This window comes from Neopsephotus bourkii, unplaced genomic scaffold, assembly GCF_033783945.1.
Source record: "Neopsephotus bourkii isolate Nb327-2 ecotype Australia unplaced genomic scaffold, CSIRO-AGI_Nbou_v1 NB_532, whole genome shotgun sequence".
Taxonomy (NCBI): Eukaryota; Metazoa; Chordata; class Aves; order Psittaciformes; family Psittacidae; genus Neopsephotus; species Neopsephotus bourkii.
In genome coordinates, this window is record NW_026901033.1 from 1,272,239 (window position 1) to 1,294,352 (window position 22,114).

A 22,114-nucleotide genomic window follows, 5' to 3' on the forward strand; every position below is an offset into this window, starting at 1 on the left:
AAGAATTGCATCCTTTGGTAAGGAGTGACCTATCTTAAACTTTCTCGTCAGTTAAGAACAAAACACCACACCTTAAAGGCTGCTTGTATATTATAGAAGGGCTGATATATTAATGCTGTTGCTGTGTTTGTATTTATACTGTCAGGTAGCTAATGTGTAAATTGGCATCTGTATTCCTTGCATCCATGCTGGAGGAGCAGGAAGAGACACATCCTCTTCTATGGTGTCCCACAGATGTGTGTTAGCCGTGAATGCAGGAAGCCTGCATGATTTTCCTTGCTGATGAGGTTCGCTGTACTTATATGTGCATCAATCAGTTTCTTGCAGTAGTGCATTGATTTTTGGTGGCTGTGAAAGGAGCTTGGTGTATCTTTTGGGGAGTGCTGGTGTTTGAAGTAAAATGTGAATTTCGAATGTTGGTAATCTCCTTTTTTATTCCTTTATAGTAAAGTATTGCATGGCACAAACTTTATTTAGCTTTGGAGTCCCACACAGACAGGGAGAAAACCACAGCCTGGAGAGGAAAAAGAGGCTCTTTTTTTTTTGTTTGATTGAATGAGGAAAGTTACTCATTTAGTGTTAGATCATACACTGAAAAAGGTAGAGAAACTCTTAGAGAAGACTGTGTGGTAGCCACTGGTTCATATGTCTTGCATTGGTGTCAGGTCTTTGGATAAGAGTGGGCATCATCACAAGAGATGTTGCAGCAAATGTTTAGCTCTCATGCAGGAAACCCTAAGCAACACTTATTACTGGAGATGACATGGTCTGGTGTTTTGGGGGGGTTTAAGTGAGTTTGCAATTAGTTGAGGCTAATTCAGGGTTTTGCAGAAGCCCCTTCAGTTCAGTTTGTTTGCAGCCGTTCAGAGGAGTTGTTGATAGAACAGCTAAAGACAGGGTGATACCTCATAAATCCACAGGGATGGCTGAAAAATGTGTGTGCGGGATTTGCACATTGGGTACTGTATTCACACAGTGATTTCTTACTGCCGTAGCCCTCCCCTCTTGTGTTTCCTGGGAGGAGTCCTCTGTCCTTGCTCACAGCTTCCATGGCCTTGGCTGGAGCCACCCATCCTTGGAGCAGCTCTGCTTCCCAGGGATGCCTCGCTGCTGTCGAAGCTGTGGGGTGTGCTGGTGTACCCCTGTGGGGTACCTGGGCCCCCTCAGATGGAAAGTGCCAGACTTGGGTTTTCTAATGTGCAAGCTAATACTGTTACTTGAATAAAACCACAAGTGTATGCAGAATGCAGAGCTCGGGCTGCCATAGTGGTTTTCCAGAATTTCATTAAGATAAATCCAATTTGAAAGCTTTATAAATGGTCAAGATTTGAATTCAGTGAAGTACTCAGTGAATGAGATGTGAAGCTGGAGGAAGTTATTCCGCTGAAGAAACCCTGACAGTATTTGGCCCAAACTGTAAAGGATTCTGTAAAAACAATTACACATAGTCTAAAGGAAATCATTCACATAAATAGTTGTGTGTAGTGGCTGTTTCTAATTGGGCTTCATGTTTTATCACAGTTAGTTTTCCATTTAGGAGGGAAGATAGGAACCATAAAACTTGATGCAAATTAGCAGAGCGAAATAGCTTTCTTTGAAACTGCTCTTTGAACCTTTGCGTCTCTTTTAAGAATATGCTTACAGAATATTGCAGCAGTACATCTAGGAGGAAAACGGGCTTGTCTTAAAATACAGAAGTATATGTCTTTCTGATAAATTGCTTCTGATAGTACTAGGAAATAGAGGAGATTATACGAAGGCAGGTTTCTTTTTAAAAGTCTGATTTGCATTTTAATCTCGTGGAGAACAGCTTTCATTATTCCTAAGGCAAAACCTAAACCCTCCTCGTTTGAAGAAATTGTGATGTTGGAAATGTGGTGGGGTTTTTGCGCTACAGGTAATGCCCGATCTTACACTGCGAGAGGTAAACTTGAGCATCTCTAAGCTTATCAGTATCTTGTTCTTGTGGTAGAGCTAAAAAGGGAGCAGCAGTGCTAGGATTTTGTGCTGTCACACTGTATGTAGCATCTGAGTGCACCTATAGCAGAGAACGGGGATTTAACTTCAGGGTGACAGTGGGAGGAGAGGCGAGAAGGGGCAGCATGCTGCTTGTGGTAGGATTTTTGCCTTGGGTATTTTACACGTTATTTAGGTATAACATTTGTAGCTGCAGTTGTTCTGGCACTTGTGATACGTGGGGGTGTGTAGTAGGTAACAGAGCAGTGGCTTTCTGGTGATGGAAATCTGTTGTTGCATGTATATGCTTTTAGTGTACTATATAGCTCAGAAAGCTTTGGTGCATACAAGCCTGTGGCAGAGAGTTGGAACTAGGTGATCTTTTAAGGTCCCTCCAAGCTCAAACCATTCCATGGTGCTGTTATTCTGTGTGCATATATGAAAATACGTGGTGTGACTTCTAAGGAGTGCTGAGATCCAGGAACCATTGAAGTGGTGATTCTGCTGTTTCTGAATCCACAGATTGTTGATGGCATTTTCTGGAGTGGTTTATGAGTTAATTTATCTGGTTAGCATTCTATTAACTGTGTGGTACCTCAGAGTTATAGAAGTGTTGGACAGGGATATTGGATCCACTTTGAGCCGAGCAGTGACTTTGTTTAGATTTAGTGATGGGGTGGGTAAATTTATGATCAAACGATCTCCATGTTGGCTTGGTTTAAATGGATGTGGAGACAGGTAGGTGTCCACCTGACTTTAATGTAGGGGATGCGAGGCCAGAAATGGCACATACCGTTGAATTTTGACAACTGTAGTTTAAGCAAGGCAAAACCTTCAAGTTAATGTTAAAACAGCACAGAATAACTACATGATTGAATGTGCCTGGACTTCTAAGTGTATGAGAATGAGTTTGAAGCACAGGAGTGCGTATACTTATAAGTGCTTGTTGCTTCCTGCTTTCTGAGGTAGGTTTTTATCTCGTCTAGCAGCTAAAAGATGATTATACATTAGATGATCCCTTTTCATAGCTGTTTTCAAGCTTTCAAAAGATTTGTGTTCTCCCTGGGAGAAAAAAGCTGGCACAATTTAAAGTAGTGGGGTTTCAACTTTTTTACTTCAAAAACACTAAAAAAAAAGTATCCTGTAGATGATAGAAATGCCTGAAAAAACAAATGTAAGCCTACCAACAATGGACTCATCTTAGTTACATTTGCAGGCCCGTAGGAAATAATGACTGCAGTGCAAGAACTGGTGATCTATCGCTGTATCTGTATTGAAGTCGGAGACCTCTGGACAGGGTAGTAACATTAGGCAGCAAAGGTCATGACACAAGTCTAACTGCTTGGTAGCGTTAAGCAGTTTTACTTGGAGAAGAATGGTTGCCTAACAGTGGCTTTCACACTCCTGCCCCTGAAATCCTACTAATGGTAAACATAGGTTTTTAAAATGCACTTGTTGTTTTGATGACCTCAGTCAAGGAAACTTGGGAAGAGCAAAGAAGCAGAGAGTGATTATTTGCAGCGCAAGCAGATGCTGCTCTGATTTCTCAAGGAAATCTCTTGCGTAGAAAGTCAAAGAAATGAAGGTTTTTGTGCTGTCAACAAGGCAGTACTTTGCGCAGTGCCTTCAACTTTTTCTTTGCATGGTCTGTTACCTTAAGGATGAAATGCTTTCAGTAGTAAAAGACTAAAGTGGGCTCACTGAGGAGGGTCTTTCAGAACACTTAAGATTGTCTGCAAACTAACTTAATAGCAAGTTACTTAAAAACATGAGAGTGTGTTGGTCTTTAGTCAAGATACAGACTGACATTGCTGAAGTTAAAGATGTGCCTTAAGTGACTTGTTAGTGAACCTTATAAATTGGTTAATGATTTTTATTTAGTAACTAAGATTCCTTCTTTTAAGTGCTTCTGATGTTTCTGAGGTTGCTGGAATAAATTAGCTTCGGCTGTCATATCAAGAGTGTCAGAGATTGCTATTCTGTATCTAATGAAATACTCTCACTGGTGAGCGTGTGTACTTGAACTGAAGAAGTAGAGAGGAGGAAGGGATTAGTACAGTTTAGCAACGGCATATCTGTCTGGTATTTGTGAGAACTGAGAAGTGCCCTTTCAAAACTGAGTATCCGTGTGAACAGCAGGGGAAAACAGTACTCAGTGCTACAGGATCTCCCTTCAGGTAGGAAACAGCTTCTCTGAAATTCACAGAATAATCCTGGGATTGGAGGTGGGTTTGTGAGCTCGTTTGGTGTGATGGAGTCCCAGAGCTGTGAGTGATGCTGTACAGGTGTAGGTTTTGATTTGAAGGGATGTCCAGGCATTTCTGTAACAGTCATTATATTGGAAAAGGGTTGGGAGTATCTTTGCTGTTCCCTTAAGTTGAGCTCTTACCTGTATTTTAACCTTGCCTGCTGTTGGTCACACATGACCACAATATCCCGTGCAGGTTTTGTGGATTTTTGGCTTTAATACTCATTAAATCTGTTCAGCCGAGTGTATAAATTACATTTCCAGCTCTGATGCAGTTCTGGCTTTAAACTGTATGTTTTCTTAGTAAGGAAGCAGCTGTCTGTCACTTCAGTGCTAATAGTTACCCCAAAAGAATGAGTAAGTTCTCCCATGAGACAAAAAAGGATAAAGCTGCCAAACTACATGGACACTAGTGCAGAAATTGCATTGACATTAAGGTGGATAGGACCTGGTGTTCTGCTGCTCAAACCCTGGCTGACCTAGGCTGCACACTGGAATTTAGGCTGCCTTTAGTCTGATGTTGCTGCAGGTCCTGAAGATACTGCAGTGAGGCTTTGCATCCATTTGGTTGGAGCTGACTATGCCATCAGAGTAGCTGTAAATGGGGATGTATGTCTGCATCAGTGGCCTTCAGTTTACAGCCTGAGGAGTTACAGTAAATGCAGTCACTAAAGGTAGGCTGTGAACTGGGAAGACTGAAGATGAAGGCACGAGTCCTGTCAGTCCACTCGTGGAAGTGAAGGCCATCAGGCCCTGCAGAGAGGTGACATTGTCTCCAGCTCAGTTGGGATTTGACTAGACTGTGTGTAGAATATACTTTGAGACAGTGTGATAAAGTGAACAAGGCACAGTGAATTTCAAAGGCATCATTAAGTGCTTTGTTAAAAGTTGCCAGGTTTCATAAGCTTCTGGAATGGGATCTTCCAAATGTGAGTTAAAGACATGCTACAGGTTCCTATACTGAGGAGAGAAAATACATGAAAGCAGTAAAGGTAAAATTGTTTGGCCACCTTGCTTTTCTTTTTCCCTTCTGCTATCAGGACTAGTGTAGAGGACATGGATGGGATTTCCAAAAGCATAGGAACTTGCCTTAAACTGATTAACTGTTCATTCGGTCCCCTCCATACCCACCAGCGCAAAATACCTGCACATCTTGCCTTGCCAGTCTAATGAGGCAAAATACTCAGAGCTGATAGAGAGTGAGACAAGTGTCTGTGTAGGAATAACTCTCCTTGGTGATCTCCACAGTCTCATTTAAAAAGCCATAAATGCATAGGGATTGTCTGCTTTTGGCTGAAAAGTAGAGGTCAGGTCTTGGCTGGGCGAGTTGGGAAGATCCGTTGCCATGCTGTTTTCCAGCGTGGGTTTTAATTCTTGTTCTAAACCAGTGGCTGATGGCTCACATGGTAGTCAGTCCACCTTTGCCTTGTGTCTTTTTGGCTTTACCTTGACACTTTGTTTTCTGTGTTCTGTAATTCTTACTATAGAACGTTACATATCTCTGTTTTATGTGTGGTTTTGTAATGCCGTCCTAATGATATGAACAAACCTCAATCCTGAGGAATGTGGGGACAGCATGGCATGTGGCAGATGCAGCCCGACTACGGCAGAGGCCAGGCGGGCAGGTGAAGGTAGCCCATGCTGCAGGAGCAAGCAGAATTGTCTCTCCTGGGGGGGGGCCCAGCTCCCACAGCCTGCTGTCCCCCCAGGAATAGGGCCTTAGTGGGGCTAGCATACATCTTTGAGAGAGGAGATTCATGCAAGGTGGGGATGCTGTTGCCAAGTTAAAGCCCTGCTTGGTGTCGGTTTGGATTTTAGCTTGAAGAGCCTCGCAGTTCTTGAAGCTCCAGAATATCCCCCCTGCCTTGTTTTATTATAACTTCACCAAAATAAGTTAGTTCCACACAAAACATGGCAGTTTGATCTTTCAGAACATACCATCATCTGCTGGTTTTAATGTGCAATGAGAGTTCTTCTCCAGTGGCAAGAGGAGGAGCGTGGTATCCATCCTGCGGGATGTGCCTTCTCGCCCCGGCGGGCTCAGCAGCGTGGGGCCCATGGGCAGCTCTCACCCAGGGCTGGGGCGAGTCGGGGTGCATGTTGGGGCTGGGGGCTGATGGTGCCAGCGGGGAGGATGCCAAGGGTGAGCGTGAGCGTAGGCTACCTGTGCGGTGAGTGCCAGCCCATGCGGTGGGGAGGGTGCCTGTGTGTGTGTGTGTGGGGAGCAGGGTGCTGATGGCATCCGTGTTAGCTGTAACGCTGGTATTTCAGTAATGCGGTGGTGCTCAGTCCCACTGCCAAAACCAAGCTATAAGCAGCGAGTCTTTGCTCCACTTTTCCTCGCTCCGCGCCTCTGCTCCGCCCCGTCCGTGCTCCCCGCGCTGCTGAGATCAGCTTCCTGCTTTTCATTTTCCTCAGAACGCTGCTCCTCCTCCCCTGAAAGAGTTATTTTCATGGGTCTGGAGTTCCTTCTTACGGGTGGCTGCAGGCTCTTTTTCTGACAGGCGAACGCGCCAAGCTGGAAAAGCAGTATCATGGTGATTTTGTTCTGTTGCAGCGAACCAGAGCTGTAGGCAGAATGGTAGACTGCTGCACCGAAAGCGTTTCTGTGCCAGCTCTGTGACCGTGGAAGGCGAAGGAGGTGAGTGCTGGTTTTACATCGCGGAGTTGTTGGAGGTGGGACCAGAAGTCACAGCCTACCCAGGCTTCAGGAACAAGACATGAGCAATTATGTTGTTACGCTCTCTGGTTAGATGCTTTTGCCCCTGCTAATACTGTAATGGAGTATAGTCAGGAAGTGATGGATTTTGCTGTGGCAAAGAACTGTAGCCCCTGAAAGTTTATAATGTTTAAATCCATTTTTCTTTCATTGAAAAATGTAAATAGATATAGCCATAATATAAATATATAAATATAGCCCTAAAGGACAGATGGTAAAGATGGGGTTTACTCTAAAGCACTTACTGCAGAAAAATCACTGGGGTAGTTTCAGAACTTGTGGATGGATTGCATTATGCCAGAAAGAGACTTCACAGTGATGTAGTAATGCCTGTGGGTCTAGAATGATGTGATGCATAGGAGGGAATGACAGGGGTTTACAGTGTGTGGGAATAAATTTATAGACAGGAAAAACAAAAAGGAAACAAACCCCAGAATTCTTTTTCCAATTGCCAAGCATCCCTCAGGATGGAAGGCAGGTTGGTTGAGAGAAAGCGGATTGTTTGGACCAGTATCTCTGTTGCAACAAATGACTATAGCTCCTATAGAAATGTGGCTGCTTTCATTGTTGCAGTTTGAAGTTTGGGTTTGGTTGGTTGTTTCGGTTGGATTTGGGTTTGTTTGGGTTTTATTTGTTTATTTTCATTATTTTGCTTTACGGAGTGAAGAATGGAAATACCACGGTATGTATTTTACACGCAAAATGTATTTTGCACACAAAATGTATTTTTCACACAAAATGCGTTTGTATGTATTACAAAATACAATTTCTAGCCTGTTAAACAGGTGAGCATCATTCCCTCTATGCCTTCTATTGGAGCTCTGAAATTGGTAATCCGCAACTAGTGGCAGGTTGCTGCTTACTTTGTGGTGTGGTACCCTTCTTTTGCTGCTTTCTCATTACTGCCTGTTAACAAGCAGATTAATGGGACCACTTTGTTCATTCTGACCGTGGTGCCCTGAGTGGGTTTGCAGAGGACTGTCCATAAGAAGCTACTCAGAACACATAGTTCTGGTGGGCCAGCCTGGTACTGGATGCTGCTGGCTTGGGTACCAAGCCTACTCGGGTAGTTTGCTGTTACCCAAGCTCTCAGGTCTGACCGGGATTGCTTGTACCCTTGATCCAGACCAGAGTGCACACTTTGAGTAGCTGTTTTCTGTGGTGCCAAGTTGAATTTATTGGTTCTGCTACAAAATGAAACAGATACAGGTTTGGATTGGTTGTGGGCATCAGGGTTACGTCTCTTACAGTGAAGTTCCTCAGTAGCCATGCTGGAAGTAGTTCTGGGAATCTTCCATTTCAAAATTTGATGCATTTTGATGGGCAATGAGAGAGGTGCAGTAAATTACAAACTGGGGGTTGATTTGTGGTAATATCTGTGGCTGTGGCTGACTTTTCCTTTCTTCTTTGTTGGAAATCAGGGCTGCTTCTTTCAGCTGTGGGGCAGGTAGGAGCGTATTTTCTTGAGGGTGTTTTGTATGACTGGGCCACACTTACCATTTCTGTAGCTTTGTAGATCAATGTGTAAAGTCAAAAGAAAAGCATAAAACCACTTTTATTGCCCAGCCTGTGGCCTCCACTGGGGTAGTACTGGAGGAGTATTGTATAGGAGGTAATAATAAAACTTCCAGTCGTGTATGGCCCTGCATCATCCGTATTTGGTTTCAGGTGCTGAGTATAATACGCTGTGTGGCTTTTGCCTCCTGCAATCTGGAAGTTGATTGCTGCTAAATCTACTTCTTTGTATAGACCTGTGCTCTAGAAATTAACCCTGTGCCTCGTCATGACTCAGGGTTAAAACTATGGCTAAAGACATTTTATGTGCTGTTCACACCACTATGGTAGGTAGACGATGCATGCCCATTTTCCTCAGTGTGTTGATACTAAGGAATTCTAAATGATAATGTTTCCACAAGAAATGTGTGGGAAATACACTTATCCTATAGATGCAAATATACCTCCCATGTGGGCCCAAGTACCCAACTCTTACTTGCCATAGTTACTACCTTTTTACTTGCATTCTGGCAGTAGACAAACTGCAGCACTGAGAGCATGGGTGTGATGTTAAGCTGCTGCCCTTCTTGTGCTGCTTTAGTGATTTTGTACTTATTTTCCTTGTGATTGGTAAGAGGTTGCTATAAAAAAGGCCCGACCTGGATCAATGGAGTCAAGATTTAGTGGCTCTAGATTTTGTGCTCATAACTGATTTGCCAGCCTTGCTGACAGGTAGGGTCAAAGCAGTTGCTCCTTTTTCTGTCCCATTTTTGCCACCTGGTCTTGTGTTAGCTTGTGGAGATTAGTTATTTTGGGGTGCACTGAAGGGGGGTGGGAAGTTCTGCAGGTTGGATCCTTCTTTGTTTGAGCATTCACAAGGCTGTTAATAAATGCTCTTTATTGGCAGGCATGAAGAGTGAAGGGTATGGCTCCCAGAGTCTTTTTTGACCTTCGGTTCACTACATGTGTAATGCTGGCCCCATCTTCAACATAGATAGAAGATACAATATGTTATTTGAACTACAGCTCCCTGACAAAGAAGTGTGTAAGGCTTATTTGCTAGAGGTAATAGTGAAGCACCATGTTTAAACGGCAGCGGTCACTGAGCGAAATAGTCCCAGCCTCAGACACTTGCCTCCTACCCCATGGGGCATGCTGGTGTTTTTGAAGTTGTGCAATGGACTGGAGTGGGATCATACCTAAATTAATGGGGTTTATTAGCTTAACTCTTTCTGTCTGCTAAAGATAGAACTGACCACCATTGGGGTTATCATGTACTGAGTCGTGAATGAGAGCAGAGAACCGAACAGCTCTATTGCCCTAAAAAAGGAGTCCAGGAGTGTGGGGAATAGAAGCAGGACAGGGGACAGGACTGCTTTTGGTTTCACAGCTGGCTTATGCTATCTTAACAGCTTGTCAAGCTAGAGCCTTAAGGGCAGGCTAAGGAAAATGCAAGAGAAGGAGGATGTGTCTCCAGAAATAGACTACTATTGTCAATATTTCTTCTGCTGGGGACTTACATGCATCTCTTAAACATGATTGTGCAGTCTGGATAGTTTCCAGTGCAGATAGCATCAGCTGGTTACTGATGCTGAGGATAAAATGACTTAATTGTGAGGTTGCTTTTATCTTTCTCCTGTGATCCTTTGTGAAGTAGGGTGATGCCCTGCATAGCTTTCCTTTGTGTGACCCAGCATAGCCTGCGACATATCAGGCTCTTCTTAAAAGCTGCATGGGACTTTCAGTAAGTGATAGTTGATTTCAGCCAGGTAGTTCTGTCTGGATGCAGAATACCAGTTTAGGACAGATTCAGGGTCCTGGTTAAATCCTTAAGTCCGAAGCTGATGCTGTACATTGTTAATACGATGAGTTGCTCTGAGGTTTTAACTGGGGATGGAATGCCTCAAAAGGAGAAGGTAGCTTACCTCCAATGGCTGGTACTTGAGTGAGTATTTTTGGTACCACTGTAATTGTTGCTGCTTGTGTGTGATTTGTGGAGTTGAGGAAGTTTTTGTTAGTGGTTTTCAAGCTTTTGTGTTACATGTCAGGTGCTGGCAGAAAGCAGCAGCAGATATTTCTGCACTAATTCCCCGGGGCTGTGTTTTGGCTGGGGTAGTCAGATGTTACATCCCAAGATGAAGATCAACTTTTGAGATGCACTAGTGTAGACCCGCGCAGTTGTTCAGGGCCTTGCTACCCTCTGTGAGACCCTATGCAAGTACAGGAATCCGTGCTAGCAGATTTTGACAAGGGATTAAAGGAGTGATGTTTGCTTTGCTTGGAAGTTGTTCAGATAGGAGAGTTTAGAGCTGAAAATACCATCTCTACTCCTTCCCTTGCCCTACCAAAGTAAACTGAAAAACATAACAAAACGGGGCACATTGACTCTTTTGTGCTGTTTTAGAGTACCTTATGCTACAGAAAGATGCTGTCCAGTGAAAACTGTATACAAAACAGGCAGAACTGTGGAGGAGAAACACAAGAAATTACAGTTTCAGGATGAGAAAGAAAACTCATTGAAGTGTTGCTGCGAAGCTTGCACAGCAGGAAATTCAGTTGCTTTATGCCAGGAGATTGAAAGAACTCCCTAAAATCCCAAGCACTTAAAAAACTAAATATAAAATTGGCGCTTTGGTTTGATTATGTCTTTCTTTTGGAGGGAAAAATAAGTCTCTCTTGCTGTAAATGGAGAACGTAGTTAATGAGACTAATGCTTTGTTAGGCAAATCACAGCAAAGGTTCAAGGGGCCTAATACCTCAAGAGCTGGTGCAGCTGGGCCATGACCAGCTGTAAGTACACAGCTTCTGCTGGTGGGGACGTGAAGTTACTGCCTCTGTTGCAGCATCTTCTAACACTGTCGTATCCACCCTCTGCATGGACATAGTGTAATGGCAGCAGCGTTCTCCATGGACTTCTGTCCAGGATGCTACTGGCAGAGCCTCACTGGGAAGCACTATAGCAGCTGTGGAGGGATGGTGCAGGGTGCTGGTGTGGTGTGCTGCTCTGGGACATAGTCTTCCCTGATGGTCAGCTAACCCGAGGTGAAACCCTGGCAGCATCTCCAAAAGATGCTCCTATTTCAACTCTTGGTGAGCAAGATCCTGGCTGCAAAGCAAAGCTACTCAAAATGGATCCCTCCCCCTTTATCTGTTACATCACTATTGTATGGTAAAGTGTTTTTTATAGTATTGGGAGGTTAAAATACTTCCAAATTGAAGGGATAACTTTATGCAGGTGTTCAAGCAAAACGTTTATTTCCCAAACGAATACAAAAGTGAAACTGTCTGTAGAAGAACTGAAAATTGAGTTTTCCTATTCCAGCTGGCTACAAGAATGTAAGTTTTTGAAGTTTAAAATGTTAGTAATGGTAGTCACAAGCATCCCATACTAGGCTAAATGCCCCCTGGAGCTTGTCAGTGTATGGAGTAACTCAGAAGTAGCAATCAGGTGCGTAAAACACCTGGAAGTTTCTTGGGTAAAACAGCATGCAAGTTCCATGTGAACCTGTGTGCACTGACAATCAGTGGCGATACCTCCCGTGTTGGTGGAACCCACTCAAGCAGGTTCTCGTTAGTAAGGGCCAATAAGGAGTAACTGCAGTTAAGCTGTTTCTTCCCCTTCCAAGGCTGCAATAAGGCAGCCAGCTAGCCAGGCCCCCTTCGAAGGTGACCGTGACATATTCTAACCACACAGCCGAGGCCTTCCCATCTCCAGTGGAGTTCGTGGTTGATTCAGAATAATAACAGGAATAAGGCTGTGGTAGAGGCTTTCTGAGTTCCGTGGGGGGGCTTTCACTGAATGCCTGTCTGTATGTGAGCCTCTGCTCTATGGATGCTGAAATGTTCCCAGCAGGTACAGGCATCTGCTCTCTGGTGGACCTCTGGTGAGACAAAGCCTCCGAATTGCTGCGTTGGTGAAGTGGTGGTTAGAGGGAGGAGAAAGAGAGACTTTCTGGCTGAGCTTTCAGTAGAAGTGAGTGTACTTTAAGTATTATCAGCAATTTACGCTGTTACTTCTGATTAAATTTCCTGCTGTATGGATTGGCAGAGTACATAAAAGCAGATAAATTCCTTGCTCCTGGCAGTTCTGAGAGGTATTTCAGCTTGTCCCGAAATAAGCAGCGAATTCAGCAGGTAGCAAGCTGAGGAATGATAGAAGGGCAGGGCCCTTAGAGGGAAGGCATCTTCAGTGTACTGTTTAGCTGCTTTCTGCTGACTAACGAAGGTACAAAGAGAGGCTGTATTGAGATGCTCAGGCTTCAGTCAGGAACGTGTTTCTTTTAGGATGGTCAGCCTCCTTGAATTATACCTGGAAATGATTCTGGAAAATGGTGCCATCACTGGAAGATGAGTATAATATGCTCCCTTTGTGAAATACTGAGGGAGGGCAGCTACCCAACGTTCCCAAGCAATCTGTGGTGTGAGACCTTTAGGAAGGACAATTTATGGCCATCTTTCGGGGTGATCAAAGCCTAATCAGTGTAATAAACCTTTTTATCAAAAGGAAGTATGTCAGCATAGGTATTTGCAGCACTAACATGCAGTACACCCATGCTTTGGCTGATCTGCATATGAAAAAGTGGTAGAAGCTCCAAAGGAAATCCTGTGTGCAAAGGGAGGGAGGTATTTTAAGAATGGCAGTGGTATTCTGCAATTTCTTGCTTTTTATTCCTATCTGCCACTATTTGTCTTCTGCATAGGTTCTTTGCAGGGCAGCCTACTGCGTGGGGCTTGCTTTTATCTTGCAGGCACCTGCAGAAAAGTACATAAAGATACATACGTATAAATGAACATGAGCCAGCTTCAGTGTGTGCTTGCAGCCCAGAAAGCAACCGTATCCTGGGCTGCATCAAAAGGAGCGTGACCAGCAGGTCCAAGGAGGTGATCCTGCCCCTTTATTCTGCTCTCGTGAGACCTCACCTGGAGTATTGTGTGCAGTTCTGGTGTCCTCAACATAAAAAGGACGTGGATCTGTTGGAACAAGTCCAGAGGAGGCCACGAGAATGATCAGGGGACTGGAGCAGCTCCCGTATGAAGACAGGCTGAGAAAGTTGGGGCTGTTCAGCCTGGAGAAGGCTGCGTGGAGACCTCAGAGCAGCTTCCAGTATCTGAAGGGGGCTTACAGGGATGCTGGGATGGACTCTTCATTAGGGACTGTAGTGATAGGACAAGGGGTAATGGGTTAAAACTTAAACAGGGGAAGTTTAGATTGGATATAAGGAGGAAATTCTTTCCTGTGAGGGTGGTGAGGCACTGGAATGGGTTGCCCAGGGAGGTTGTGAATGCTCCATCCCTGGCAGTGTTCAAGGCTAGGTTGGACGAGGCCTTGGGTAATATGGTTTAGAGCGAGGTGTCCCTGCCCATTGCAGGGGGGTTGGAACTTGGTGATCTTAAGGTCCTTTCCAACCCTAACTATTCTATGATTCTATGCATATGCTTATGTGTGTGTCTATATGTGTGTAATATACAAAGTGTGTGCATTTTTCTTGTAATAGCTGGACAAAGTGGGCTTGAGTGGCTGTGCAGAAAGGCTGAGAGTTGGGGTTGTTGAGCCTGGGGAAGGCGCTGGGGAACCCTTATTGTGCCTTCCACTACTTAAAAGAGGCTTAAGAGAAAGATAGAGAGAGCCTTTTTAGCAGGGGTTGTTGTTATAGGATGAGGGGTAATGGCTTTAAACAAAAAGAGGGGAGATTCAGGCTGGATGTGAGGAAGAAAGTTTTTACAATGCGGGAGGTAAAACATCGGCCCGGGTTGCCCAGGGAAGTGGTGGTGGATGCACCATCCCTGGAGACATTCAAGGCTAGGCTGGATGTGATTCTGAGCAACCTGATCTTATTGAAGATGTCCTTGCTCATTGCAGGGGGTTGGACAGAAGACCTCTGAAGGTCCCTTTCAACCCAGACTATTGTGTGATTCTGCAGCTGTCACTGTTCCTCATTCACTCTTTGCAGGTCACTAAAAGCATGGTGCGAGACAGGGCAATGTGACTTGGCTTAGCGCAGTATGTATCAGTAGACCTCTGCTATTGTCTACTACTCATTCAATCAGCGGATTTTTTTGGCGTACTGTTTTAGAGCAGTAGTGAACCCACTCTTTCATTGCTCTTTCCAAAGAGGATCTTGTGTGTAAAATGCATAAATGAAAGAAAGAAATAAAAAACTAGTTAAATTTGTGTGGAAGTCTTCAGTGGCCTTACATTTTGTATGATGCTGGCTAGTTAAGACTACAGAATATCAGCGTTTTCTTAATGACAATACAAATTAGGCCTGTTTAAAAACTTGGATACCAGATCTAGAGTGTGCTTGTGCAAACCTCAGTGCTGCAGAACTGGGTTCCAGCTTCCAGACACCTCCATCACTGGGTGCCTGAGCAATGAGTGGCAAGAAACAGCTCTTGGTCATTTACAGACCTGAAGGGGTAAGGTGTCCCCTGTCTTGCCAAGGTAAATGTGCTTTAGAGCCCATCTTTCTTCAGGATCTCCATGTAAGGCAAATTGGGACCAACATTTAATGTGCTAGACCTGTGAAGCAAGATGGGGGTGTTGCTGGCTGGCATCAGAGGGTGGCTGACCTCAATACTAGCTTTAAACATCGCCTAGCTGCTGCTTGTGCCACACCATTTCAAAGGCAACCTCTCTACTTCGACATTAAAGCTTACAAGGCTCATTTCTTTCTTTCTTTCTCCTGTTGGTATAGTTATGGTACCACCGTTTTCCACTTCTAACTACAGCTTGAAGTAGGTCAGAGCTCCTTAACCATACCGTAATGATCACTGCACTTTTATAGTGCTTTTCGCTTGAATTACCCAGGTGATTTATGGGATCGATGAAGAAAGCTGGGTGACACCTTTCTGACTGACATGATTGAGGCAGATAGCAGCTCTGAGTCATAGGAAGGCTTAGGATGAATATAAGGAAGGTTTTGGCAGGTCTGAAGAACCTGTATCTGAGGGGGAAGCCACTGCTGCCAAGCAAACAAACTGCATAGGTAGTGTATGTCTGCATTAGAAAATCAGAGGGGAGGGGGATATTTAGCACTCTAATGCAGCTCACTGCATTACGTTCACCTCTGGGCAACAGGGCAAGCCTTTAGAAAGAAAAGGTGTAAATAGAGATCTCTGCTCTGTGAAGGAAGGGTAGCATCACGTTCTCTAGAGCCTGGCATTCGTGTTGCAGCAAAGTGATTTCCAGAAACAAAAAGAAACTTAAGACAATCTTGCTCTTTGGTAAGGGGACCGCAGTTCAGTCACTTGGGAGAGGACACAGGTTAACACATAGTAACAAAAATGGGTCAGACTCCAAGTTTGAAACAAGCTAAGTTGTTTAATAAAAAGCTCAATAAAACCTTTATTTCTAATGTCGATGGAATGGCCACTCATCTGAGGGATGAGTATTTGAGGTTTCCAGATAAAACTGTACTGCCTGGAGCTTAGCTGAGTGGAGGTGTTGAACAGAGACCTGACAAAGCATTGGACATTTTGATGCAGTGCAATAAGACTGTTTAGCAAAGTGTTGTTTTAAATCATACTTCAGATATCTGTTTAACTTATTATGGTTCCCTTACTGAGTTTTGTGTGTTATTGGGCGGGTGGTTCTTCCATGATTGAAATACCTTGCCTAAATACGTATGTGCTGTGTCCAAACCTGTGCAGTAAGTTTGTGGTAGAGGAAGGATGGGACCCAAGTAAGATGAGTTAGCTAGCTTGCTGTGCTGCTGCTTTGGTCTTTACTTGGTGGGCAAGACTGTCACTTGAACTGGTGCTCTGCACGTTCAGCAGTGTTATGCAGCAAATCTGTTTGCCTGTCCTTGAAGAGGAACAGTGAGCTGCATAGGGGTTAGAAACAACACAGCCCTATCTACTGCAGGCATGGTTAAGAAGGTCAGAACTTGAATCTGGCCTTGATGTGGGCCAGAAGTGGGAAACTAATGCTTAGGGAATGTGAACATGGAACATCATCAGTGTAGCTGCTGGGACCGTACCATGGTTCAGTTAGTGGACCTTCAGTGGACTATTGTCAGTGCTGCGTGGGTTTTAAGGGCTCAAAAATGTTGTGTCTTATCCCGAGAGCCAGACTGCAGGAGCTGGGAGGCTGCAGGAATTCTCTGTGGCCACTAGATGACTCCTTCAGCCTGCTGGTAGGTAAACTCGGAGCTGATAAAAGCTGGGGTGAAAGAGCTGGTACGGGGAGGGGACTGTGCTTGGTCTGCACTGAATGACATGCACCCGCATAAACGGGTTACATATCTCGCACATGAAGGAAGTGTTAACATGGCTTTTGGCTTGAGTTGAAGTAGTAACAGGACAATATACCAGTATAGATCACTGGTTTGTGAGGTTTGTCGGTGTGTGCTTTGAAAGCATTTGCAAAACAAAGGTCCAGACCTCCTCCTGGGCTAGATGGATGCATTGAGGCAAGGAGCATGTGAAGATGTTGGTGTTACAATTTGTACTACTTGTTGACAAGACAAGTGCTGCCTGGTTTTATGTCCAAAACCAAACCTCCCAAAAACCTCAAATCAAAGCCCCAAAAGCCCAAACAAGCAAAAATCCCAGCACCCAAACTGGCAGCAACATTATTGCTGGTTTTGCCTCTTCTTAGCATCTTGGAGATGGATGGATCCTGTTAAGCTGGTGTAAAATTGAGCAGGCTGTATAGAAATTAAACCCCAGGGAGAATTCCCCCAGATTCCCCATAGATTTCATTGCATGCTCCTGCACTGTTCAGGATTAAATGATCTTCCTGTCATTTAGAGACAGCGTAAATGATGCTTCAGTTCCATAAACAAATATTTGCCAATGTCTGTGCTAAGCATGTAGTTACTTTATCAAGGTAATTAGATGATGAAGTGGTACTGTTGTTGCTCCGTATGTTTCTCTGACAACCATTTTTATGCCTGAGATGTAATAATGAATACCATTAGTTGCCATTAAATATGACCAGTTCCTGGTGCACAGTATGGGCTGGATAAAACAGTAGCCCGCATGGCTGATGATGCTTATTTCTTCACAATTGTTTTGTCAGCCAAGAATCCCATAGAGATGAGACGTGGCCCCTGAACTGTGGAATGATCTATGAAGAGTTTTACATTGTTCTTTGAAAGTGTAGTGTTTGAGTGCTTCATTGTTCACGGTAAGCATAGCGCTAGCTCTGGTTTTATACTTAATGCGCACTAAGTGTGTATAGCTACTGTGACTTAAGGGTCAGCCTGTCCACTTCTATCACAGCTAGAAACTTTCTTCAGCTAACGTTTTCCCTTTTCTCTCTTGAGACCTGTTAAGTGCAAGCCCCCTTGTGAATTAGCTTTCAGAAATGCAGTTCTGGATTAAACCAGGACTAGAATTTCCTTGACTCAAACCTATGTCCCTTTTATGTTGACCTAGTGATGTGCTGGGGTTTAGTTCTTTGGATGTGTCAGAGTCATGATATAAAAGCAGCTGCTCTGTGAGATTTCCAGTTATTTTCCATTTATGTAGGTAGGTAGTTTATATATTACAGTTCTTTATTTATCTGCAAACATTCCTGATCTCTCAATTTCAAAATATACATACATATATGCATAGGCATCCTTCCCTTCCTCCCTATCCCCCCTACCATCTTTTCTGCTACGAGACCCTATACTTTGGGGTTATTTAAAAGCCATGCTCTAGCAACCTGGTACTGATCTAAAGGGAAACTGCACGACCCATAATTTAAAATCGGATTAATGATTTGTAAATGAAGTATGACAAAACTTAGGAGGAGAACTATTGAAATAAGTTTTTGGCATTTGCGTAAATCATTCCCATCCTTCTAGCTGCTGCTTCATTATCTTATTGGTTACACTGAATGTTCTGCTTAACTTGCTTTCTGAGATTTCCATGTTTGTATCTATTTACTTAAAAGCCGTGGCTCTTACGGAGATCCCTTGCCTTGCTTAATTGAAAGGTGAAGGAGGAAGACTCAGGAGCAAAGCTAGGGCAGAAGCTGATCACCATCAAGTTAAACTGACTTGGTTTGGGTGAATTCAGTGCTTTAATCCCTTCTCTGCAGCAGGAGAAATAAAACTGCGCTGCAGCATGTTAATATCAGACTAGTGAGATGTACAAAAATAAAGGAAAGAAAAAAAAAGCCCTAATCCTGTGGTTCCCATTAACATCTACTCGTAAGTGTTTTATTGTTGGCTTTATGGTACTTTTCCTGCTGTTGCCAGTGATGGCTGCAGATAGGAATAGACGGCAGCATGTAACGTGGATCAAAGTGAGGTGAATGAGCTGAATTGTGAACTTATCATGCTTGAGCTAATCTGGCAGTGGAAATGACATAAGCGGCTTAATTTTATTTAGAGCTATGCAAAGGGAGAGGCACTCATGTGTGTGCATGTGTGCCAGTCCTGTCTCCCTGGCCTCTGCCTGGTCCCTCTTCTTGCTCTCCTGGGCCCCAAGTGACGTGCTGGGATGTGGACAGGTTATCAGCTGCGAGGGCATCTGCCATGGCAGGAATTAGGCTGCTGCAGCAGTCGGGAGCACAGGTGATGCTGGTGTATTGTAAGTTCAGTGTCCTCTCTCAAGTGGCTGAATTGAACCAAGCAGCAGCAGGGAAAAGGCTGAGTGAGGTGCTGTCGTCCCTCTGCAGACCTCTAGCTTGCAGGACTGTGTGTGCTTCCCTGCCTACCTTACTGCTGCTGCTTTGTCACTATCACGTGGTGATGGAATTGCCAGTCCCTTTGATATTTCTTTATTCCAGCTGTTACCATAGTAAACTTTCAGGATGGTCAACTGGTGTCTTCTGTAATGTGATGTCTTGTTGTGCAAAGACACAAGGAAAGGACTACCGAGAGTGGGCAGGCTCAGACAAATAATGAGGGTTGCTTTGCGTTTATTGGGGGGGGAACCCCAAGCCAAACCACTCTTTTGAATGGAGAAGTTTGTTTGAGATGAGCTTGTACCTCAGTTTTACTTACACAGGTTACTGGATTTAGGATTAAGAAGTGCAGTTTAAGATATTTTCTTACCCATTTCCAACAGTATTCCCCTCCCATACAAGCATTTGATTAGGAAGTAGGGTTTAATTGTAAACTTGAAATCTTGTTGAGGAGTGTTTCCAGATGCCTCTTGAAAGCATTTGCCTTTCTCATTTATGTATTGGTTTAGATAATTGTAAATGGAATGGGTCTTAAAAGCTCCTAAAACTTCTGAATTGGTCCTGCAAAAATCCAGGAGATCTTTACGCCTTAACCTTGTACTGTGCAAAGGTTTGTCCCTGGGTTATTATCAGCTGAAGGTAACACTGCACTAGTGCTTTCATGAAGTTTCTGACAGCCGGGGTCTTTCCCAGTGTCAGTTTTAGAAGTGAGGCTTCGTTGCCTAGTGCCAGTATTGACACAGTCGTGAGACTGGTGTCTGTAATGTTTGTTCTGAAGAGGGTATGTGCTTTGATGTGCATCCAGAAAGTTGTCTTGGTGGGGGTGGGATTTCTATTGTGCATGGGCATGGGGGTTCCCTCCAGGATTAGATTTCCTCATCCTCCCAAAGCTGCTTTAAGATGAATGCTTTTTGTACTGCTGAGAATTGGATTTGGTGTAAAAGCCTGTTGCAGCTCATTGTGTAGCCTAGGCCCACCCTATGGTGCACGAGAAGTCCCCCCCAAGTAGGGTTACCAGATTCCTACTATCTTCTTTACCCTTCCTGGGCTTCAGAAAAGGAAACCTGTAGGAAGAGTGCTGAAATACTTAAATAGCAGTTGTTAGTACTAATACCTCATTTTAGGATGATGCTGGTGCTAATTTCACTGGTTCATTGATAATCCTTTGAAGCCACTCATAATCTCAGTCTGTCACCTTTCCAGCTTAGTATTTCCAAGGAATTTACAACTAAGCAATCTATTTATGGGTTGTGCCAGTGTGTCATGCTGGATGAGATGACACATTTGCTTTTTGCATGTGCAGTAAGAAGAGTAAAGAATGTGTGTTCTATTTAATGCAGTTTGGGTCCTGAACTGAGGTTGCAACAGGAAGTCTGCATAAGATGGTGTTAGGGACCTCCAGGTAGCACCTCACACTGGCCAAGCTGGCAGCCAGGAGTCTTTCTCAAGCAGTTGGAAGTTGCAGATTGAGTTTCCAAAGAGGTGAACTCATTGTAGCAGGGCTCATACAGCCTGAGATGGGCTGCAGCAGATCCCGTGCGGAAGTGGAGTTCTGATGGCAGTTGGTCCATGCGTATTCTGAATTCCTAAATTGTTTCTGTTATTCCCTCTCTAATATAAAGAAGCAGCAAAACTGACTTTTAATATGGTGCTTGGTACAGTCACATCTATGTGATTGACAGGGTATCTCAGTTTGTCTTGTGGTATATTTCTGCATCAAGCCCTTTCTCTAAAGTTGGTAAAGATCTGTAACATGTTGGTTTGTGCCAGAACACAAAGTTCCATAGGTTTGATTTCACAAACTTATTAAGTATTATTTATTTAAAAAAGAGGGGAGAAATTAAACAAACTAACCCTGGATTCAGTATTCCTAATATAGTGTATACATACAACAGTTCTGCAGTCACCCTTGGCCTTCTGCTGTTGATTATCTGTGCTGCTAGAGTGGGTAATAAATACTGAATAGTACTCATTATTTTTTTGCACTATATTGTCGTTGCATTATATTTTTGCAACAGCTGAATCGTGTTGCAAATGCTTTACAAGGATGTTAACAATACATTCGTTATTATGGGAGAAACAGATAATTACATTTATACTGCACTGGGGACTCAAAAGTATGCTTATTTTGTCTTACAGACATGTACGTATACAGATCAGGCATAGTAAGGAAATCCAGCTGGAAGCTTGAAGAGTTGTCGTGATGCTACTTTGCCTATGCTAGTATAAGCACGAGGACTGGAACTGGAGGTTTCAGGGGGTTTGTTCAGAAAGCATGAAAATAGGCAGTCCCATGTTCGTTTGTTCTGTTTCCTGACAAAGTTTTACCAAAAAAGGCAATTTTTTTAAATTAAAAAGAAGTTTAAATAACTGTATCTCTGTGGCTTCTCCTTGCAGCCCTGCAGAAACTGTTGTAGTTCACCACTCTGATAAGGTCTATAACTGCGTGATTACATAGCGTTGGGGAATGAAGGAACATGCCGTGCTGTTCAGCAAATACAGTCTACAAATACAGGTTAATGGTTAGCTACGTTTAAGTCTGGAAATGATCGCATAGTAATTACAGCTAATTATGAGACGATACAAGTGCGTTGCCATGCGATGTCCTCAGAACACCCTGGAACTCCAAATTGTGCTGTTAAGAGAAGGATTTGAGTATTACCGGGTCATCTTAAAACAGAAATACTGTTCTTCAGTATAAAATGGCTAAGTCTGGTGTTAATGTGTAGGCTTATAAGTTTCATATATGTACCTCTAAAGAAAAATTAGTTCCCATTTTAACTGCGGTGATAACATCTGGTCCAGCTGTTTGCTGCCTGTGCTTGGCCCTGGAGCAGCGCATAGAGCAAAAGTAGTTTCTCCTGATGCATTTTTAGAACTACTTGGGATCTCATTCCTGTTTAGAGTTGCCTTTAGGCAACCCCTGGCATGCTGTGTTTTGGCTTCTGCCTATCTCTTGGCTCTGTGTCAAGGTGTGATATTTAAGAGTGTGCTGTGCTCCCCTGTGACTCTCCTCTTCTGGGGCAGCCTCTGTGAAAGCACGAGTTTTGTAGCCAGTTTTCCCTCTCTCTGCCCT

General features: G+C 43.8%; 1 protein-coding gene across 16 annotated transcripts in view; it reads left to right on the forward strand.

Moving 5' to 3' along the window:
* BBX (BBX high mobility group box domain containing) overlaps positions 1–22,114 on the forward strand; it is a 136,398-nt gene that overhangs the window by 27,642 nt on the left and 86,642 nt on the right. For 4 of the 16 annotated variants that reach the window (XM_061350576.1, XM_061350575.1, XM_061350574.1 and 1 more), the window contains exon 3: positions 6,762–6,845. The exons of 11 other annotated variants lie outside the window; for them this stretch is intronic. The gene's annotated coding sequence lies outside the window, so the exon portion shown is untranslated. Of the gene's footprint in view, positions 1–6,761; positions 6,846–17,188; positions 17,548–22,114 lie in introns of those variants that run through there. One more of the 16 variants, XM_061350579.1, reaches the window with a different exon arrangement.